This window comes from Dendrobates tinctorius, unplaced genomic scaffold, assembly GCF_039654945.1.
Source record: "Dendrobates tinctorius isolate UK_male_01 unplaced genomic scaffold, ASM3965494v1 ptg000196l, whole genome shotgun sequence".
NCBI lineage: Eukaryota > Metazoa > Chordata > Amphibia > Anura > Dendrobatidae > Dendrobates > Dendrobates tinctorius.
Window position 1 is genome coordinate 21338408 of NW_027361863.1, and position 22720 is coordinate 21361127.

At 48.1% G+C, this 22720-nt stretch overlaps 2 long non-coding RNA genes and 1 pseudogene across 2 annotated transcripts; all 3 read right to left on the bottom strand.

Annotated features, from left to right (window-relative positions):
• The window catches only part of LOC141056300 (uncharacterized), a 114148-nt pseudogene that overhangs the window by 17218 nt on the left and 74210 nt on the right, over positions 1–22720 (bottom strand).
• Positions 3772–14152, bottom strand: LOC141056302 (uncharacterized). Its single transcript, XR_012221604.1, has 3 exons — positions 13998–14152; positions 7617–7718; positions 3772–7539 (listed from the first exon to the last, which is right to left on the bottom strand). It is a non-coding gene; the product is annotated as an uncharacterized lncRNA (long non-coding RNA).
• Positions 8167–13990, bottom strand: LOC141056303 (uncharacterized). Its single transcript, XR_012221605.1, has 6 exons — positions 12979–13990; positions 12775–12884; positions 11624–11716; positions 11348–11546; positions 11101–11257; positions 8167–10975 (listed from the first exon to the last, which is right to left on the bottom strand). It is a non-coding gene; the product is annotated as an uncharacterized lncRNA (long non-coding RNA).

Genomic DNA, 22720 nt, shown 5'->3' on the forward strand with positions numbered 1-22720 from the left:
ATAGTGGATAAGTTCCCCCCCTGGGAGGGGTAGCTCCCGGGATCAACTTGATTGGGCAGTCGTAGGTCCGATGCGGCGGCAGGGTCTCCGCCTCCTTCTTATTGAAGACATCTGCGAATGAGTGATAAGCCGTGGGGAGCCCAAGAAGATCGGCAGGAACTTGTGGCGGACTGGGACGGGCAACAGACAGCAGACAGCGTTCATGGCAGGGGTGGCCCCAGCGCAGGATTTCCCCTGAGCGCCAGTCAAGAACAGGCTCATGCGACCTGAGCCAGGGAAGGCCAAGGAGCAAGGCGTGAGACAAGTTGGGTAAGATGAAAAAGGCTATTTTTTTCCAGATGAAGTGCCCCAACTTGTAACTCCACTTCGGCGATAACCACGGTGATGGGCTCAGGTAGCGGTTTGCCATCCACAGAAGCAATCGCGCGTGGGTTTTCTAGGGTAACATCCAGAATCCGAAACTTGTTCACTTCTTTGAGTCGAATGAAGTTACCAGCCTCACCCGAGTCCACATACGCCTCCACAGATCTACGCTCCCGATCTAGAATGATTAGAGCTGAATTGGTAAGGGGCAGAGAGGAATCAGAGTCACCAAGGGAGGCCTCTCTTACCTGGCCTAGGTGGAGAAGTTTCCCGGTCTCTCCGGGCAGGGTCACAGAAAATGAATGGCTCCGCCGCAATAGAGACAGAAACCCTGCGCCATTCTCTCCCTCCGCCGTTGTTCAGACAACTTTATCCGGTCCACCTGCATGGGCTCAGGAGCGGAACTACTAGGAAGCGTGGAAGAACGGGGAGCGGGGGCTTGGTATGACCTAAAGGGTCTCCTCTCTAACCGACTCGCGAGAGCGTTCTTGGAACCGTAAATCTATACGGGTGGCAAGGGATATGAGATCATCCAAGGTGGTGGGGGTGTCCCGGCCGGCAAGCTCAACTTTTATTTTACCCGAGAGCCCTCTCCAAAAGGCCCCAACCAATGCCTCATTATTCCACTCCAGCTCCGAGGATAGTGTCCGGAAGCGGATGACGTACTGTCCCACTGAGAGAGTTCCCTGTCGGAGATTAAAAAGTGTGCAGGAAATTCTGTATGCTAGATACAACTGGATCATCCCTCTCCCACAGGGGATTTACCCAAGCTAATGCCTCCCCTTCAAGGTGGGACACGATAAACGCCACTTTGGCTCGATCTGAGGGGTATTGCTGGGGCAGGAGCTCAAAGTGCAGACGGCACTGATTCAGAAACCTCCGACACAATATTGGGATCTCCGCTATACCTAGGAGGCTTTCCCAAACGTGGCGGCGGGTGAGATACTGGGTCACGAGGCGGAGTAGAGGCAGCAGCAGAGGACTGAAGAGAGAGTAGTCGATCATCGACGGACGCCATGTAAATCAGGATGTGGAACTGGGTATCACGCTGCTGTGCAAGCTCCTACTGGAGCCTGGCCAGCAGAGGAGCGTTCCTTGGATTGGTGGTCTGTAGGGCGGAAAGCCGGGTGTCCATGGATTTCATAAAGGACATTATCCGTGTCTGGATTTCCCGCAAAAAGAGCAATTCTTTTTGTGTAGCAGCCGAGGTACCAGCTGGGTCCATGGCCTGATTACACTGTGATGCTTAGGGAATGGTGGGCATCCTAGAGTGGACCCTCTGGGTCGTGGTACTGAAGCTCCAGAGAGCGCGCGGACCAGGTGGAGCCGACCCCTATACAGGGATCTTTAGGGGCAGACTCGAGGGAGTCAGACACCGCGACAGCTGTAACCAAGAGGGATGGCTCAAAGAACTAGGGAAACGCTACGGACAGGACTAGGCATACAGGATGGAGACGGAGGTACTGGACGGGACTGAGGTTACTGGAAGGAGCTGAGGGAATCGGACGGAGCAGGAGGTACTGGACGGAGCACAGGAGGTACTGGATGGAGCACAAGGTACTGGATACAGGGCAGAAGGTGCTGGACGGAGCACAGGGTACTGGATACAGGGCAGGAGGTACTGGACGGAGCACAAGGTACTGGATACAGGACAGGAGGTACTGGTTACAGGGCAAACCCCTATAAAAGCAGCCAAGATTAACGCACAAAATGCACACGGTAATCAGGCGCCTCCAACAAGGAGCAGCCCCCTGATATACCCTGTGCCAGCAGGTGATTGGACGGCAGGGGCTTCTGGGCAGACGCTACAGGGTTAAGAAACCTGCAGAGTGTGCGCCCGCGGCCTAAGGCGCATGCGCGGGACCGCAGCTGGCCGGTAGGAAGGGAGCGAGGAGGAGAAAGACGGAATCCTCCTGACGGGGAGCACAGCGCAGCGTGACGTGGGTTTGGTTAGTGGGAGCGGCGGTGGACCCTGCCGCTGATGGAACGGCGGCGGGCACAGCCACCGATGTGACAGTTACATTGGAGGATGCGTAGAGGTCTCATCATTGGTCTCTGTGGTGATCACTGCTCCTGTTGTAATGTTTGATGGAGGAGCTCACATGTCAGTCTGGACCAGAAGAACAGAAGTACAGAGACCATCAAAGGACCCAGGAAGGGTTGGAATGATAACAGTGAGGAGCAGTGAGATGAATATTATCTACTTTATATCATTCTAAAAGCTTTTTTTCATATTTTTCAGTGACTGAACAAAGCCTTTAAAATTTTCTTAAAGCAGCTAACTCCTTTTAACAGATGAGTGCATTTAGTCGTGTTACCTGGTGATGTGCGGGGCTGGGGAATCTCCATCATGACGTCCTTGTACTGATCCTTGTGTCCTTCTAGATACTCCCACTCCTCCATGGAGAAGTAGACGGTGACGTCCTGACACCTTACAGGAACCTGCCACATACAATGATACCATCATCCCCCTGATCCCTCCATAGCGTCACTGTATAATGTCCCACCAATCCCAGCAGTGTCACCTCTCCAGTCAGCAGCTCAATCATCTTGTAGGTTAGTTCTAGGATCTTCTGGTCATTGATATCCTCATGTATCCAGGGGTGCGGTGGAGGCGCCAGGATTGGGCTCAGGGTTCCTTCCTGTCCTACAGACACAGGGGCCTGACAGTGATCACTAGATGTTTTCTTCACCACTGTGTAATCCTGTGTATGGAGAGATGTAAAAATAAATCTAACTTCAGACATTTCCAGAGCCCTCACTTCTCCAATCATATCATCTGTTATTACCATAGATGATGTAATGTGAGATCATCAGAATCTCTCACCTCTCCTGTAAGCCGGAAGAGGATCTCTAGGGTGAGATTTAGTATACTCTCTGCCACTTTTCTATCTCTGATTCTATCCATCATTGACAGGTCAATCAGGAATATTTTCTTATATAGAAGATATCAGCGCAGAGGATCCGATATTGTCAGAATCTGTATAGAAGGAAGATAAGCCGATGTAACATCATACAAGATCCCTTGTATAAAATACAATTACTGAGGACAATAAGAGAAAACATTAAAGGGGTATAATCTTGTTATGTGATGCCATATAGCTAGGACATGCCATCACTTGTTGATTGGGGTTCTGACCTCTGGAATCTCCACCAATCCTGAGAGTCACGTTTAGGTTTCCACATGGCTTCCCCTTCACTGTTTTTTCCCTGCACAATGACACCAGAGTCTGATGGGTGCTAATAATAATAATAACAATAATAATAATTTTATTTCTATAGCGCCGACATATTCCGCAGCACTTTACATTTCAGAGGGGACTTGTACAGACGATAGACTTTACAGTATAACAATAATCACATAGATCATAACAGATACTAAGAGGAATGAGGGCCCTGCTCGCAAGCTTGCAATCTATGGGGAAAAAGGGGAGACACGAAAGGTGGGTGGTAACAGTTGCCTCCATTGTTCGGACCAGCCATAAAGTTAAGTGTGTAACAGTACAGACACAGAGGGCTAATAGATGCATAAATCATGTGGGAACATGATGCAGGGAACCTGGTTATGGTAAAACTTTTGACTGTGCCAGACAGGGATAGATTAGGTTAATGTGTTGAGGCGGTAGGCCAGTCTGAATAAATGCGTTTTTAGGGCACACTTAAAATTGTTGGGATTGTGGACTAATCGTATTGACCTGGGAAGTGCATTCCAAAGAATTGGCACAGCACGTGTATAGTCTTGGAGACGGGAGTGAGAGGTTCTGATTATTGAGGATGCTAACCTCAGGTCATCAGCAGAACGGAGGGCACGGGAAGAGTGGTAGACTGAGACGAGGGAGGAAATGTAGGGTGGTGCTGAGCCGTGGAGTGCTTTGCAGGTGAGGGTATTAAGTTTGTACTGGATTCTGGAGTGGATGGGTAGCCAGTGTAATGACTGGTACAAGGTAGAGGCATCGGTGTAACGATTGGCGAGGAATATGATCCTGGCTGCAGCATTCAAGACAGATTGGAGGGGGGAGAATTTGGTAAGAGGGAGACCGATTAGAAGAGAGTTACAATAGTCCAGACGAGAATGAATAAGAGAAACAGTAAGAGTTTTTGCAGAGTCAAAAGTAAGAAAAGGTCGAATTCTAGAATTCTGTTTTTGAGGTGCAGGTAACAAGAGCGAGCCAGCGATCGGATATGGGGGGCGAATGAAAGCTCGGAGTCAAGTATGACCCCAAGACAGCGGGCATGTTGCTGGGGAGTAATAGTGGAACCACACACAGAAATGGCAATGTCGGGTATTAGTAAAGGGAGGAAACGTAAGGAGTTCAGTCTTTGACAGGTTCAGTTTCAGATATAGTAAGGACATGATGTTAGACACAGTGTTTAGACAATCGCTGGTGTTTTCTAATAAGGCTGGCGTGGTGTCATTAGAAGCATATAATTGGGTGTCATCAGCATAGAGATGGTACTGGAAACCAAATCGACTGATTGTTTGACCAACAGGGCCAGTGTACAAAGAGAAGAGGAGGGGGCCTAGAACCAATCCTTGAGGAACCCCAACAGTAAGTGGAAGATGTGGGGAAGATGAGCCAGCAAAAGTTACAGTTAAGGAGCGGTCAGAGAGATAGGAGGAGAACCAGGAAAGAACGGTGTCCTTGATGCCGATGGAGCGGAGCATAGTGAGGAGGAGCTGGTGATCCACAGTGTCGAATGCTGCAGAGAGATCCAAGAGAATTAGCATGGAGTAATGACCACTAGATTTAGCTGTAGATCATTAGAGACTTTATTGAGGGCAGTTTCAGTAGAGTGTAAAGAGCGGAAACCGGATTGTAGAGGTTCGAGAAGAGAGTTATCAGAGAGATAGCGGATAAGCCGGGAGTGGACCAGGCATTCCAGGAGTTTAGAGATGAAGGGAAGATTAGAGATAGGTCTATAGTTCGCGGCACAGTTTTGGTTGAGGGATGGTTTTTTAAGTAGTGGATGTGTGATGGCATGCTTAAAGGAGGAGGGAAAGATACCAGAAGAGAGAGGGTAAATATTTTTGTCAGGTGGGCGGTGACAGCAGGGGAAAGGGACTGGTTCAAAATCAGAGAGTGAGCTAGATGCAGTGGAGATGAAGGAAAATGCATGGTATGAGGTGATTAGGAGATAATTTCCTGTCAGATATGGTCAATTTTTTCTTTGAAGTAATTGACCAGATCGTCAGCTCGAAGCTCCGTGGTTGGGGCCTGCACTCTTGGGTTGAGTAGGGAATGAAAAGTGTCGAAGAGATGTTTCGGGTTATTGGACAGTGAGGTGATGAGGGTGTTGAAATAGGTTTGTTTGGAGAGATGAAGGGCAGTGTTGTATGTTCTAAGCATAAACTTATAATGGATGAAATCTTCGTGTAGATTAGATTTTCTCAACATACGTTCAGCGCACCTGGAGCACCGCTGCAGGAAACGTGTTTGCAGGGTGTGCCAGGATTGTCGCTGTCTGTGTCGTGATGTTCTATGTATATGAGGTGAAATTTCACCCGGGGCACTTTGAAGTATTTCATTGTAATGCTTCAGTGCAGAATCAGAACATGAGAGGGAGGAGATAGGGGCAATGATGACTGCAAGTTCTTCATAAGTTTCTGGGTGTTAATGGCCTGTATGTTTCTAGAAGTGTGGACAGTGAGGGTGACCTGAGCTGCCTGACAGTTCTTGATAGAGAATAAAAGAAGGTTGTGGTGAGAGAGCGGGAGAGGGGAGTTTGCGAAATCATCCACTGCACAAAGCTGAGAGAAAACCAAGTCGAGGGAGTTTCCGTTTTCATGCGTGGGGTAGTTAGTAAGCTGCAGAAGGCCGAACGAGGAGGTTAGAGATAAAAGGTGAGTAGCAGATGGGGAGAGGATAAGAGCAATGGGAATGTTGCAATCGCCCATGATGAGGGTGGGGATGTCACAGGAGAGATAGTGTGGAAGCCAGGAGGCAAAATGATCCAGGAACTGATGGGAGGGGCCGGGAGGACAATACACCCCCACCACTCGCATGGAGAAGGGGGTGTAGAGTCTGACGGCATGGACCTCAAAAGAAGGGAAGACTAGTGAGGGTACTTGAGGGATAACCTGAAAGGTGCATTTTGGTGATAGGAGCAGACCAATGCCTCCACCTGCTCTAATGTCTGATCTTGGGGTATGAGAGAAGTGTTGTCCCCCATATGAAAGAGCAGCAGCAGCGGTAGTGTCTGACTCCTGGATCCAGAAGGTTAAGAAAATTTGAAAGGAAGAAGTCATGGATGAAGGAGAGTTTTGTTACACACTGAGCGAGAATTCCAACGGGCACAATTAAGAGAGACAGAAGGCATGCAGGGAACATTAATAAGATTCGAGGGGTTTCTGAGTGTAGCAGTTGGGGGGTTTGACTTTCTATAACATGGGGGGACCAGGGTTGGGAGCAATGTCTCCTGCGACTAGGAGAAGGAGGATAGAAAGAGTGAGCAGATGGTTAAGTGATTTATGAGAGCATCTCTGATGTTGAATGGTGGGACTGAATGGATCTGTGCAATTTAGCAATGTGAAAAGAGCGTGAGTGCTATACATAGGAGAGGAAAGGACAGAGGGGCCGATATGGATGGAGTGTAGAGAGTTAATGCAAGGGCGGTGGATGTGTACGAATGCAGCGGCCAGGATATAAATTATACAAATGCATATGGTATATATTTGTTTCAATCAAAATGTACAGGGAATAGATTTATCTAACTGTCTTATCTGTCTCCTGCCCTGTTTAACTGCCATGTTATAACTGCCTCATACTTTGATTAAATGTACTATGATTAAATGTACATAAATTCCCACCTGCAATAAATGCCTTCCCCAAGCTATGTCTGAATATATAGGAGGCTAATGCTTAGACCTGTTTTGTTTTCTCTTCTCGTTGACAATCAAACTAAACTAGGACAGCAGGGCACAATAACTGTAGTCATCAGATAAACCAGTGTCCAGGCCTACATGCATCATAAACCACTTTGAAAAGTTTCTTGACCTCACAACATAAGGGGACAAGCAGAGTAAGTTGAAAATAACTATGTACCAGATATAAGCTTGCATAAGTTGAAAAGACATATGTAGCATTCAGGATTAACTGCTTGCTGGCTTAGAATGGAGCTGTAATAACAGCTGTATGATATCAGGTGTCAAACCTCCATCGATCTGCTACTGATGACCTATCGCAAGAATAGATTTTCAATATCGTAGTAAAGGACAACCCCTTTGAGGTGGTTTTATAGGAGGCCATACAAACCTGGTGTAGTGTGCGCTGTATTCCACAAGATTGGGCTTGTCGACTGAAGAATACGGCGGAGCTTCTTATTGTGGATGAAGGTGGCTCGGCTACTTCATTAAACTGGTGTGAATACATTGACAGTGATATAGACAGTCACTACATGAAATGCTGAAGTTACTCAAGAAAATTGGCAAAATTTCAAAAAGGTGAAAGATTCAGGTCAGGAACCATAAGGGTCTAGTTACATCATAACTACCAACTGTCCTAAATTGTTCTCTGGGACGACTGGAATTGCATTATGCAAAATGTGCCAACATTTTTTTATTTTTGCATAAATACATACAATTTTTCACAGACCAAGACATCTTCCAGGCTGCGCACCCTTTCCTTCATTATTTATACCCGGAAGAGTTGAATTATTAGAGGTTACTGCAGCACCCTGGAGATATGCCTACTTTCCTGTGAGTTTCCCCTTTTTGCAGGAACCAAATGTTTTTGGACAAATGGCAACTACAAGTTACATGTTTTTTTTATTTTGATCCGAAAATTAGCACTATGAACCCAGAAAAATCATAAAAATATGAATCTTTATTAAATTATCACAAAACATACATAACACATAAAGTTAAAAAAGTGGGAACCCAAAGAGACACCACTACCCACATATACACTAAAAAAGAGGTTGCATATGTCTCAAGATCCCCAATATTCCCTCATTTTCGGATCAATCTATTCTATTTGAACCCAATGTTGTGTCCAATATTTAGTAGGGGGCTACACAATATTCTTTATTGGAATAGGTGTTAGAAATGCCTCATATTTAGGCTTCAACATTTCTGTTAATTCATTTTTTTTTAATAAATCTTTGGATTGGTGGCAAAAAGAGAAAAATCATTATGTGTACATCCCCCTAGACGGGTTATTTCGACTGACATACCACTAATAGCGGCGGACCATGCAGTCACAATGAAGCTCGTGAGTCAGGAGAAGGGGCCAGGTACCACCCCCCTCCACCAACCTAGGGTCTCAATTTCAACAGAATCTGCATTCTCAAGGTGTGGATACAGTTGAAAACAATGGCAAAATAAGGAGCTACTACACACACAGGCTGCAGAATACACACTGCACAGGGGATGGGAGATAACGATTTTCATTGCTTTAACTAAATTAAAATAAAAATTAGTACCCCATCAAATTTTTTTTTCCAATAAAAAAAATGGTTTAATTTGCAAAATTTAGGCTAGGTTCACATTTGCGGTTGAGTCCACAGCACATCATCCGCATTCCCAAACGCATGCAAACGCATGTTTACGCAGCATTTTTTTATCTGCATCATCTTAAGCATGGTGTCTAAAAAAACGCAACGTTTACATGCGTGAATGCGTTTTGCATGCGTTTGCGTTTTTTATGCGTTTGAAATGTCCAATTTATTCCAGTAGCTTTTCCTTGACATCAGACACCCAGTAGGCGTGTCTCATGGGATTTCTCTATATATACACACACTGCGCTGAGGAAATCCTCATCTTTGGCTGCTGTATCTACTTGCAAGATGGATCTTAAACTGGACAGCTTCTTAGATCTGGATTTACAATTGAAGTTGGCTGCTGCCTTTGCTTTTGCTTGTCAAGAACACAGAAGAAGAGAAAGACTGAGAAGACGTCGTCGCTATTGGCAACACTCCATCCTTGAACTCCGAGAGAGCCGTGGAGCCTACCACTCCTTGTACACCGAGCTGCAGCAAAACACGGAGAAGTTTTTTGCCTACACCAGGATGTCACAACAGAGCTTCCATGACTTGCTGCTATGTGTCCAAGGATCCATTGCCAGGCAGGACACACAGGTCCAGCGAGCAATTCCTGCAAAGGAACGTCTCTTGGGCACCCTGAGATACGTAGTGTTGTACCTTTAACTCTACCTTATCCCTATTCCTAAAGCAGTGTACTTATTTTTGTTTTTCATTTTCTTTACTGTAGATTCCTGGCTACTGGAGAGACATTGTCTTTGTTACATTTCCAATTCCCGATTGGGGTATCAATCCTTTCTGGGATTATTGTAGACACTTGGAGTTCTTTAGTTGGCATTCTGAGGCAAGAATTCCTCCCCCAACCCACAAGTGAAGTATGGATTGAAAATGCTTCTAAATTCCAGGAAATTCGCAATTTTCTTAACTGTGTGGGGGCTGTGCATGGCAAACACATTAGGATTCTGAAACCATCTGGAAGTGGAACAGAGTACTTTAGCTATAAAAAATATTTTTCCATAGTTCTAACGGCTAATGCGGATGCTGATTGTAAATTCATTGCTGTGGACATTGGCTCTTTCAGCCGAGGCAATTACTCGCAGACATTCTGATTGCAGACATTCAAAAACTCAGACATGGGCAAACGTCTGTATGGGAAAGATTTTCATTTTACGGCGCCACAACCTCTGCCCAACACTGATGGACCGCCAATGCCTTTTGTAGTTGTGGGTGATGAGGCCTTCCAAATGTGTACCAACCTAATTAAGCCATACTCTAGAAGAAACTTAAATCACAACAAAAAAATTTTCAACTACAGAGTGACCAGAGCACGAAGAACCGTGGAGTGTGTAAAAGAGCGACCAAGCTTACAACCTGAGGAACCTGTTACATTGCATGACTACCAATTTCACCCTCTGAGAACCACTGTTGCACAGATAAGGGACTGAGCAGGTCACCATAGCAGATCCTGATGGCTGCAGGGGTGCTGTACTTTGGAGCATGGTGGATGGTGCCGGCTGCAGGGCTGAAGGACTTGGCAGCGTGGCCGCTCGGTGAACTGGAGGCGGTGGTGGTGGATATTTCGGTGCTGTGGCAGCTGGATAGTAGATTTGCTGCTGGTAGTATCCTCCGGCCTGTTGACTGTAGGATTGTGACTTCTGCTGGGACTCCTGTTGCTGCTGCTGTAATGCATGGCTGTAAGTAACCTGGCAGGCCTGCATGACGGACAGCTGGAGTTGAGGTCTAAGGTTTTCCGACATTTTCCGCTCAATTGCTGAAAAAAAAATGACGCACCGGTCTATTAAGGTCGGCTTCCAGACGATTGCTGTCTTCCTTGAACCAATCTTCACTATGTCAGCAATCAACCTAACCCCATCCTGGAAGATCGAGCTTAATTGCAGAAACTCAGGCATGCCTGACCTCTCCCAGGCCCTCTGCCGCTGGCGAGAAGACCCACCAAAAGCAGAGGCAGAGGGCTGAGAGAGGGGAAAACTTTATGGCCTCTTCCCCAGCCTGTGAAGCCTGCAAGGTTGCTCCATCTCTGGTGGATGACTGAGACAGCGTCTGTTCAGTGGCTGGTAGATGAGGGGCCGCTTCAACCGAGGAGGTTCCTAGTTGTGTGGTGCTGCACAAGGTTCTGTGAAAAAAAAAAAGAGAAAAATGTTTTAGTGAAACAACAAAGTATTTGTTGGACTGCTCCAGGTTCTGTCTGGGGGCCAAAAATAACATTAGTCAAAAGAAAAAAAAAAAATCTATACTTACGATTGCTGAGCCAGCGCAGGCCTCAGAAAGGCAAGGTCCCAGTGGTATTTATATTTTCGGAACCTGGCAGCAGAACCACTTTGAACCCGAAGCTCCCCTCTCATATCCTTGTTGAAGCGGTCCTTCATCGAGTGCCAATGGATCTTGATTCGCTTCACTGTGAAGGGGCAAAAAAAATAATTATTACTTAACAATGCACATCCATTCACAGGTTCAATGCCAGTCCAGACCACATTGCAATACTCACCAAAATCACTTCTTGCTCGCGGTGTGGCACAGTCCCAATCAGGCAGCAGCGATGTTGCCACTTGTTCCCAGAGCCGTCAAATGACCACATTGTAGGAATGCTGATGGTTACGGGTGTCCCACAACGGTCCTCGCTCATGCACTAGGTGGATGAGTTGTTCATTATCTATATCTAGTGTGGCTGGTTCCCGTTGTGAAGCCTATAGAAAGAGACAAAAAAAAATTAAAGTAACAATGAAAAAAATTGTATTACAACTCTGAGGAAACAAATACTTACACCCCGTCTTTCCTCCTGAGACACATGAGCCAGACGACTCTGGGAAGATTCCTCTCCACTGGACTGCTCTCTCTCTTCATCACTGCCAGGTACCTGTGAAGAAATTACCGTATTTTTCGCTTTGTAAGATGCAATTTTTCCCCCAAAGGGGGGGGATAGGGGTGCGTCTTACAATGCGAATATACCGGTAACCGCTTACCCGTACCGTAGCTGCAGGCTGGGATGAGGGGGTGTCCGCTGCCGCCGCGTTGCTGCTCGCCGCCTGGGATGTCCGCCGCTGCAGGGGGGGCTCTGCCGACATTTCGTGAAAGGCCAGAGCCCCCCGGCAGTTCTGTGGTTTCCTCCTGTGCGGTGGACTCCAGTAAAAAGGCCACCTGGGGGGCCGGGGCATGCGCAGGCGAAGATCTCAGGAGATGAGATTTCAGTCCTCAGATCTCATCTCCCGAGATCTCCATGCCGAAATCTTTATCTGCGCGTGCATCGGCGGCCATTTTACTGGAGTCCACACGCACAGAAGGAAACCACGGAACTTCCAGGGGGCTCTGGTCTTTCAAGACAGAGCTACCCGCGGCGGCGGACCTCCCGGGCAGCGGCGGCGGGCAGCAACAGTGGACACCTCAGGCAGCAGCAGCCGAAATCCCATGCAGTGGCAGCCTCAGACACCCTGGGCAGCGGAGGCGGACAGCAGACACCCCTGGCAGCAGCAGACACCCCTGGCAGCAAACACCCCTGGCAGCAGCAGCAGCAGACACCCCGGGCAGCAGCAGACACCTCGGGCAGCAGCAGCAACAGACACCCTGGGCAGCATTAGCAGACACCCTGGGCATCAGCGCCGCTGTGGACACCCGCAGCACCGGACACCCGCAGTGGCACACTGCACATTGGACACCCCCTCATCTCACCCTGCAGCAGCACTCCACTCCTGCCTCCTCCAGCAGTGACCATGGGACCCCACTTCACCCCAGCCACCACCCCAGGTAAGCAATAAGAAGATGCATGGATTATAAGAAGCACCACCATTTTATTAAAAAAATTTTTTTCCTTTTTTTCTCCTCAAAATTTGGGGTGCGTCTTATAATACGGAGTGTTTATAATCCGAATAATACGGTACATGATTTAACACATGTGTAGTATTGCCAGTCAATACATACCAATCAGTATAGAAAATGTGATTACATAATCTTTGTCCGGTCCACTCTGGGAAGAAGTCTGTTCTTCACTTGAGGACATTTTGAAGAGCAGGCAGCAGTCAAGTGAAACACTACAGAAAAGAACAGAAGAAAAATGAAACTTGTAAAGATCCAAAAACAATGTAGACCAAAATAAAAAAAACGAAAAACAACAACAATACTTACATTACAGGCAGTAGTCCAACACCACAGCAGTCAGCACAGGCCAGGGACAGACGGCAGCAACAGCAGACAACCACAGCACCAGGAGATGACCACAGGAAAAACGCTGCATCAGGAGACACCCACTGCGCCAGAGAGAATCGGCCAGTCTACAAGGAACAGAAAAAGCATTCAGAGAGACAGACATTTCCAAAGCTTCTATACTTACATAGACAGTCTTGTCCTCACCACGACAGAAAGGAGAGCCAAACTAGAGCCACACTGGCGCCAACAAGCATGTCTAAAATTAAACATAAAAAATTAATAGAAAGTCAAAAAAAAACAGAGAGACATTTTCTAAGCTTGTATACTTACATAGCCAGTGTTGTATGGCCTTGCAGTGTCCACACTTCCTTTTACACAGCTCTCAATTATCAGGTAGATGAATCACTTCCTGGACCAACTCATTAAAGTTCCCATAGCCAGTAATGCATTTATTTGACACACTCATCCGCATATTTGCCAGATTTTTGCCGCTTCCAAAAATCCAACATGATGCGTTCGCCGGACCCCGCCGCACACCGAAGAACAACGCAAGCGTACGCTGACGCATGAGAACTGATGCAAACACATGCCCCAGCGTACACCATGTTAAAGATAGGAAAACATGACGCATGGGGATTGCTGGGGATGAAACGCTGAGAAAACAGACGCAAATGTGAAACCAGCCTTAGAAACTCAAAAAATTAAATAAATTCTAGAATAAAAGTAACATTTTTTTTAAGAAAAACACTTGAAATAACATCAAATTAGAAAAAAAATGTAGGTATTGTCCATTCAAAACAAGCATTATATTAACCAAAAAATGGCGCCGTTTAAAAATGACTGACTCTTGAAATGCAACAAATGCAAAGGAAAAACCCAAGCGCTGAATTATTCAAAGGCTGTTCCAAAAAGGGTTAATTCCCCCCCATCCCATCAGATGAGAAACCTAAGGGGTTAATGCTGGCTGTGCCCAACAATGGGGAATCTCCACCACATACCTCCTCCTCCTCCTCCGCCTGCAGAGCCGCACACTGGGTATAGGGCTGTTCTGTGCTCACAGGACCTGTGGTGATGTCACTGTCATGTGATCAGTCACATGTGGGCGGAGTCAGAGATCACATGACCAGGAGGCTCAGTGTGCAGTGCACTGTGAACTGGTTGTCATGGTGCTGGAGGAATGGATTCATCAGATCTGAGGGGTTTCTGCACTCGGATGCTGGCTGTCACTTTCCTTTTTTTGCTCCTTTATCTCTTATATCACCTTTTATACTTACTACTAGCTGAAGAGCCCGGCGCTGCCCGGACATAGTAACCAACTGTGGTTAGTTATAACAAATTATAATGGTTATATTGCACATAGAAAAATATTCAGAATTGAGAGTCCTCAGTGGTTGATACCTTTTAATGGCTAAATGAAAAGATGGTCATTATTTTACCTCAGTATTTGTTCAGTATTTTATCTCAGTGTTTGATCAGTATTTTACTTCAGCATTTTACCTCAGTATTTGGTCAGTATTTTTCCTCAGTGTTTGGTCTGTATTATACTTTAGTATTTGGTCATTATTTTACCTCAGTGTTTTAGTATTTTAACTCAGTGTTTGATCAGTATTTTATCTGTGTTTGATCAGTATTTGGGCAGCATTTTATCTCAGTATTTAATCAGCATTTTACCTCAGTGTTTGGTCAGTATTTTACCTCAGTATTTGGTCAGTATTTTACTTCAGTGTTTGATCAGCATTTTACCTCAGTGTTTGGTTATTATTTTGCCTCAGTATTTGGTCAGTGGTCTACCTCAGTATTTGGTTAATATTTTACCTCAGTGTTTTTACTTCAGTATTTGGTATGTCTTTTACCTCAATGTTTTAGTATTTGACCTCAGTATTTGGTCAGTATTTTATCTCTGTGTTTGATCAGTATTTTACCTCAGTGGTTGGTATTTTACCTCAGTGTTTGGTCAATATTTTACCTCAGTATTTGTGTTTGATCAGTATTTTACCTCAGTGTTTGGTTGGTATTTTACCTCAGTGTTTGGTCGGTATTTTACCTCAGTGTTTGGTCAATATTTTACTTCAGTATTTGGTCAATGTTTTACCTCAGTATTTTAGTATTTTACCTCAGTATTTTAGTATTTTACCTCAGTATTTGGTCAGTATTTTATCTCAGTGTTTGATCAGTATTTTACCTCAATATTTGGCCACTATTTTACCTCAGTGTTTGATCAGTATTTTACCTCAATATTTGGTCATTATTTTACCTCAGTGTTTGTTCGGTATTTTACCTCAGAATTTAATCAGTATTTTACCTCAGAATTTGGTCAGTATTTTATCTCAGTGTTTGGTCAGTATTTTACCTCAGTATTTGGTCAGTATTTTACCTCCAGTGTTTGGTCAGTATTTTACCTCAGTGCTTGATTAGTATTTTACCTCAGTGTTTGGTTAGTATTTTACCTCAGTTTTTAATTAGTATTTTACCTCTGTGCTTTAGCATTTTACCTCAGTATTTGGTCAGTATTTTATCTCAGTGTTTGTTCAGTATGTTACCTCAATATTTTTCTTTTTTATTGCAATTAGTGCAATTTCTCTTGGGATCAAATGTTTTTATGTGCAATATAATCATTATAATTTGATATACCGTATATACTCGAATATAAGTCGAGATTTTCAGCCCAAAAAATTGGGCTGAAAGTCCCCCTCTCGACTTATATTCGAGTCATATACAAAGGGGGTCGGAGGGGGCGGATGTGTCAGGTCATACTTACCCGTCCTGACGCTGTCTTGAGCCCCCAGCTTCTCCCTGTGCTCTCTCTTCCTGCCTTCAGCGGTCACGTGGTGCAGCTCATTAAAACTCATGAATATGCGCATATTCATGAGTTTTAATGAGCGGCACCACGTGACCGCTGAAGGCAGGAAGAGAGAGTGCGGAGAAGCTGGGGGCTCAAGAGACAGCGTCAGGACGGGTAAGTACAGCGATACTCACCTGTCCTGCGTCCATGGCTGCTTGCTGCTGTCTGTCATCGGTCAGTGACTTCAGACAGCAGAGGGCGCGGTGACGTGATTAGTGCGCGCCGCGCCCCCTGCAGTCTGAACGTCACTGACTGATGACGTGCAGATAGCGGTGAGCAGCCATGGACGCAGGACAGGTGAGAATCTGACACCCAGCGACGGAGAGGTGAGTATGTCATTTTTTTTATTTTTACATGCAGCAGCAGCAGCGGCAGCACATGGGGGAATAATCTAAGGAGCTTCTTATGGGGGCAGCATATGGGGGAACAATATGGAGCTTCTTGTGGGGCAGCATATGGGGGAACAATATGGAGCTTCTTGTGGGGGCAGCATATGGGGGAACAATCTATGGAGCTTCTTATGGGAGCAGCATATGAGGGAACAATCTATGGAGCTTCTTCTGAGGACACCATATGGGGGAATAATCTATGGAGCTTCTTATGGGGGCAGCATATGGGGGAACAATATGGAGCTTCTTGTGGGGGCAGCATATGAGGGAACAATCTATGGAGCTTCTTGTGGGGGCAGCATATGGGGGAACAATCTATGGAGCTTCTTATGGGGGCAGCATATGGGGGAATAATCTATGGAGCTTCTTCTGAGGACACCATATGGGGGAATAATCTATGGAGCATTTCTCACCCTAGACTTATACTCGAGTCAATAAGTTCTCCCAGTTTTTTGTGGCAAAATTAGGGGGGTCGACTTATACTCGGATCGACTTATACTCGAGTATATACGGTAACTAACCACAGTTAGTTACTATGCCCGGGCAACGCCGGGCTCTTCAGCTAGTTATTAATATTTGCCAAATGCCAGAATGAGAGAGAGAATGTTTTAAGGCATTTTTATTACTTACTGCAAAGTCAAAAGTTTACATCCGTTCCATTAGTATTTGGTACCATTGTCCTTATACTGAATGACTTGGGTCAGACATTTGGGATCTCCTTCCACAAGCTTCTCACAGTAGTTGGTCAGAATTTGGGCCCATTCCTTCTGACAAAACTGGTGTAATTGATCCAGGTCTGTAGGTCGCCTTGCTCGTGTAGTAATCGCAGGTGCGCGGGATGCAGTGATGAGACGGGATGAACTTTAAGATGTAAGTTTTATATAAATATAGATGCCTATAGGGGCTATCTTGAGCAACCAAACAAGCTAACAGCAGTTAACCTCGCAGGGATCAAAACAAGAATGCACTGGTGACACGACTACCTAAGGTATCCTTGCCTGTCATGTTGGCTTATTAATATGATTTTAAAACCTGCCTAATAAATGTGAGTTTTATCTTTTTTTAATAATTTTGGTGCTGGAGACCCCCCATTTTTTTCTATGGAATTGGATTTATAGCGCCAGTTGAACCGCACTGGACATCTCCTGGCATCAGACCGCTTATGGACTATATGGACACTGATGTACGGTAGGCTGAATATATTTTTTCCTCTTTTTCTGCTATGTGTCCAGAATGTTAACTATAACATGTCACTTATCCTCTCTGACGTCCGGCAGAGCGATGGTCAGTGATGCTTCGGCGTATCAGCAGCTGGGCCCAGCCGACGAGGATTTGGCGGAGACTTCGGGCGTTCCTATGCCCTGGCGAAGTGGGGCACAGCAGACCCCTGAAGAGTTCCTCTGCGTTGCACCTCCCGGTGGAGGTGGGATGGCAGTGGGGACCGGACTGTGTAGGCCGCAGCCACCAGCTGGGAACGGGCAGCGGCAGCCGCAGGTGGCGGTAAACAGGCCGCAGCCGTGGGCCGGAGCCGAGCTGCGGGCGGCAGCGGACAGGCTGCACCCGCGGGGTGGAGTCGGGCGGCGGCAGCAGACGGGCCACACCCGCAAGGTGGAGTCGGGCGGTGGCGGCCGCACCCACGGAGTGGAGTTGGGCGGTGGTGGCGGTCGGTGCCTCTCCGTTGGAAGGCTCAGTGCCGTCTCCCTTCTGCCGGCGGCGAGTCTCCCTTCAGTCTCTTCCGTCGCTGCTCTGCTCTCCTTGCTCTGGCTCTCTGGCGCCCTCTAGCTTCCTTGCTCCTCTCCTGCTCTGTCGACTGCCCTCTGCTGGCGTCCTCAGCCCCTTTTATATTAGCTCCTCCCCCAACCTTTCTAGAAGTCTCTGCGGTCCGTCCTCTAATTATGTTCCCCCGAAACAGTCCCCCTAGGAATCTTGGTGACAACCCCCTTGGTTCAGGCCCGGAAACACAGTGGGGACTCCTCCTACACTCCCCCATCCTGTATGCTCGCCAGTCCTCAGGTGAGGGCTTGGGGAGGCCTGGGCCGGCTTCTCGAGACGAAAGCTTCCTCTGCCATATGAACTGATACTGTTTGTACCGCTCGGGGGGTTTGCCAGCTGTTGACCGCTCGGAGCGTCTTGGTTCGACTGTGGTGGAGTCTTCTGGGGTGGTGGAAGGTGGTGGGTCGGTCGACTGGGTCCGCTGGGATATTATTCCTTGAAGTGTCCGTTTGTTCTGCTGGGAGGTCTTCCTCATCGTCCTCATCCCATACTGCTGGCAGAGGTTCTGAGGCGTGGTCTCGGGTCATGTGGGGTCGGTGAAGTACAGGGCTGCAACATATTACGGTGCACGGTACGGGTAGGGAGATCCCCTTCTTTTTCAGGTTGTATTTCGTACACTGGCCCTTCGGGGCTTACTTGGCGCAACACTCGATATGGACTCTCTTCCCAGCGGGGTTCCAGCTTGTTCTGAGGGCGCTGATCTTGTACGAGTACTTGATCCCCGGCCTGGAGGTCGATGGGTTGAGGCAGAGTCCCCCCTGGATGTTCCAGGTCCTGGAGTTTTGTGTGGACGATTCGTTGCAGGGTTTGTAGCTGATGCCGGTGGTTCTGGACCCACGACGAGACCCCTGTCCACGGTTGTTGCTCTTCCGAATTTAATTCCACCTCCATGATCCCCTTGCCTTCCCGGCCAAATAGCAGCAAGTAAGGGGTGTAACCGGTGACTCGGTGTACCCGGTTGTTATAAACCCACACCAGTTCAGGTATGTACTTAGGCCAGCTTCCGGTCGCTCTCCATGGTGCGTAACATTTGGATTAGGGTCCAATTAAATCGTTCGCAGGCCCCATTCCCGTGTGGGTGGTATGGAGTGGTCCGGGATTTATCAATACCATACAGACGTAGTTCTTCCATGACTTTTCCCAGGAAGCACGCACCCTGATCTGAATGTATCCATTGGGGGAAGCTGTACACTTGGATAAAGTTTTTACAAATCGCGTAGGCGGCTGACTCCGCAGTTTAATCTCGAGTAGGGGTTACCACGGCGAATTTGGTGAAATGGTCCACCATGACGAGACAATGTTCATACTCCTGGTGCGCTGGGTCAATGGTCAAATAGTCAATCATCAAGAGTTCGAGGGGTGCTGATGTTACTATGGTCTGTACTGGGGCCCATTGTGTGTGTGGTTTAGTTAGCTCGCATAGGCGGCACGCACGGCAAGCTTCTTCTACTGCAGTCTGTAAGCGAGGATGATAAGCTATTTGTTGTAACCACTGAAAAGTCTTTTGAGCCCCAAAATGAGCCCCTTTTTCAGGAGCCTCTAGATCTAGTTCAATAAATTGGGCTCCTGGTACGACTACTTGCCAAGCTATTGCTGATGTTGTCCGCTATACCGCCTTGCGGTACAATAGTCCTCCTTTGATTACCAATCTCTCCCATTGGCGTAGCATTAACAAAGTGTCCTGAGTCAAAGTTTGTCTCTGAGTGTCGTTAGGTATTTTGCCGGTGGCCACCCATTGGTGCAGGGCCCCAATCTCTTCATCTTCTTGTTGCTGCTGGATCCACTTGTCCCGGGATTGTTCTAGCAAGCCTCGAGTGAGTCCTATGTGGGATTGTTCTCGGGTCATGGCAGTAGGCCCGGTGGGGGTCAGAGCGAATGACGTCTCTTCTTCCAGTTTGTCGTCTCAACTGTGCCCTGGGGTTGTACGTCGAATTCTGGAGAGGGCATCAGCATGTACATTCTCCGCTCCCCTTTTATAGATGATCTTGTACTTGAACTTGGCCATCCGGGCCACCCATCGTTTCTCCAGGGCCCCTAATTTGGCATTTTCAAGGTGGGCCAGTGGATTGTTGTCGGTTCGTACCACAACCTCGGAGCCCGCCAGGTACTCTGCAAACCGCTCCGTCATGGCCCACACTACTGCAAGGAGCTCGAGCTTAAAGGAGCTGTAATTGTCATGATTACGTTCGGAGTCGTGGAGTGATCGACTGCCGTAAGCGATCACTCTTTCCCGGCCATCCTGGACTTGCGACAATACAGCTCCGACGACTGTGAGAAATCCGCATGAGCTAACACCGGGGCGTCCGAGAGTGCGGCTTTGAGATCTCGGAAGGCCTCTTCCTGCGGTTCTTGCCACTGAATCTTCCATCCATTTGCTCCAGCAGGGGCCCCCTTCAGCAGGTCTTGCAGGGCTCGGACTCGACGTGCAAAGTTCTTTACGAAGCGACGGTAATAACCGGCCAACCCCAGGAAGGCCCGTACATCTTTTACCGTCTCGGGAGTAGGCCACCCTACTGTGTACGAAACAGGTGGCATTTCTGGGGCTTTACCTTCAACCCATACTTCTGCAGCCGCCCGAGCACCTGCCCCAACCGCCGCAGGTGGTCCTCAAATGTGGCGGCATAGATGATGATGTCGTCCAGGTATATCAACGTGGCCTTGAAGTTGAGATCTCCCAGACACCGCTCCATCAGCCGTTGGAAGGTCCCGGGGGTGTTGGCCAGCCCGAATGGCATACGATTAAATTCAAACAGTCCCATCGGTAATATGAACACGGTCTTGGCACGGTCTTCCTCCGATATTGGCACCTGCCAGTACCCGCTGACCAGATCCAGAGTCGAGAAGTATGTCGCCTTCCCCAGGGCAGATAGGGACTCCTCTATCCAAGGCAGCGGGTACGAGTCTTTGATGGTACAAGCGTTCAATTTTCGATAGTCCACACAGAACCACAAGATGCCATCCTTCTTGTGGACCAACACGATGAGGGCCACCCAGGGACTCTGGCTTTCTCGGATAACTCCTTTCCGCAGTATTTGGCCCAGTAATGTTTTTACCTCCTGATATAGTTGCAGGGGAATCTGTCGATATCGTTCCCTGATGGGAGCCGTTCCTGTAGTGGGAATGCCGTGCTTGATGGCTGTGGTACATCCAAAATAATCCTCATGGTTGGCGAATACCTCCTGGTACTGGCCCAAAAGCGTTGCCTGGAGGATTTGGGCCGGGGTAAGGCCAAAGAGTTTGGCTCGCATTCTCTCCAGGATGGCTTGGCCTTTTCCTTCAGTCGAGGACCCGGTGGTCTGATGAGACCGGATAGATAGCGCCAAAGGGTCCCCTGCCTGCACTTTTAATTGGAACGTAGGGGTCGGAAGCACCTCTTCCAAAGGTCTCACCAGCTTCGCCATTTCGGCCCTTGGTTTCAGGCTGATGTCTTGGTCTTCTAGGTTGACGCAGTGCACCATGACGGTCCCTTTCTGCACAGTGGGCCAAGGTGTGGGCCACCAGGACTTCAGGGGGTAGGTGCTCCAAGAAGCATGGCTCCACCTGCATCTCCACTCTCTCCAGGGGCACAGGGGCCCGGATAGGCAAGGCCACTACTGTCTGCCAGGGCGGCAGCACAAGTGGAGGAGCCGCCGGCGCAATCACCTTCCCCAGTACCTCGCCCTCCTGGCAGTCCTGGAGGACTCGCTTTCCCCACACCAACTGCTGTAAGACCTGCCCTTGGGGCGTGCGGGAGCCCCACTGGCTCAGAGCCTCTTGCATGGGCTCATTGAGGAGTAGGTTGCCGAACTCTCGCAGTATGTTCATACCCAGGGTAACCAGATGTTTGTCGTTTGCATCTCCCTGAGTCAGGATCACTCCCCGGCGGCTGAGTGATTTGCTGCATAGCGAAATCTGCATCCAGACTACTCCGACGACAGGAATCAGTAGCTGGTTGGCGGCTACCAACTTTAACACTGACCCCCACTGAGGTCTCACTCCGTCGGGAAAATGCTGCCGAAAGTAAGTCTCTGGCATGGTCGTTACTTGCGACCCTTTATCTACTAGGCATCGTACGGCATGGCCTTCGACCTCTGCTCATACCACTGGACACTGCGCGATCAGATCTTCGTGGCTTCCACCACACCGTGTGGTGGACTCTGACTCTGAGCGGCTTTCCCCCAGCTCAGGGTCCTCTTATTGTAATGGCCAGCGGGGCAGGTTCCTCCTGCAACTTGAGCGCTCTCGGACGGAGTGTCCCAATCCTCCACAATCGTAACAGGCGAGTGGTCGTGGGAACTGACTCTGGTGAGGGCCGCGATGGTTCGTGCCTTCTCTGCCCGGCCCCAGCCGACTTCTTGTGGCCTCTTTCTTCGCTACGGCCAATTCACCTTTAATACTTTGCAGCTCTTGTCTCATCTCTTGTACCCAGTGGGATTCTTCCAGGGCGTTTATGGATGCTTCGATACTCCGAGCCATCCCCACAGGGACCGTCACACCTTGCTCCTGTACCCGAACACGTGCCTCCTTTCCTATCTCTGAAAAGGTCAGATGCGGGTCCACTCGCATCCGCTCTCGCAGAGCCTGTTTCGTCAGGGTGTCTCATAGCCCGGTCACTAAAAGGTCACGTAATGTTACGTCCACGGTCCCCACGCCAATCCTGTCCTTCCTTTCAGTGGCTACAAACAATTCCTGCAAAATATTCATATATTGCATAACTGTTTCCCCCTCTTTCTGCATG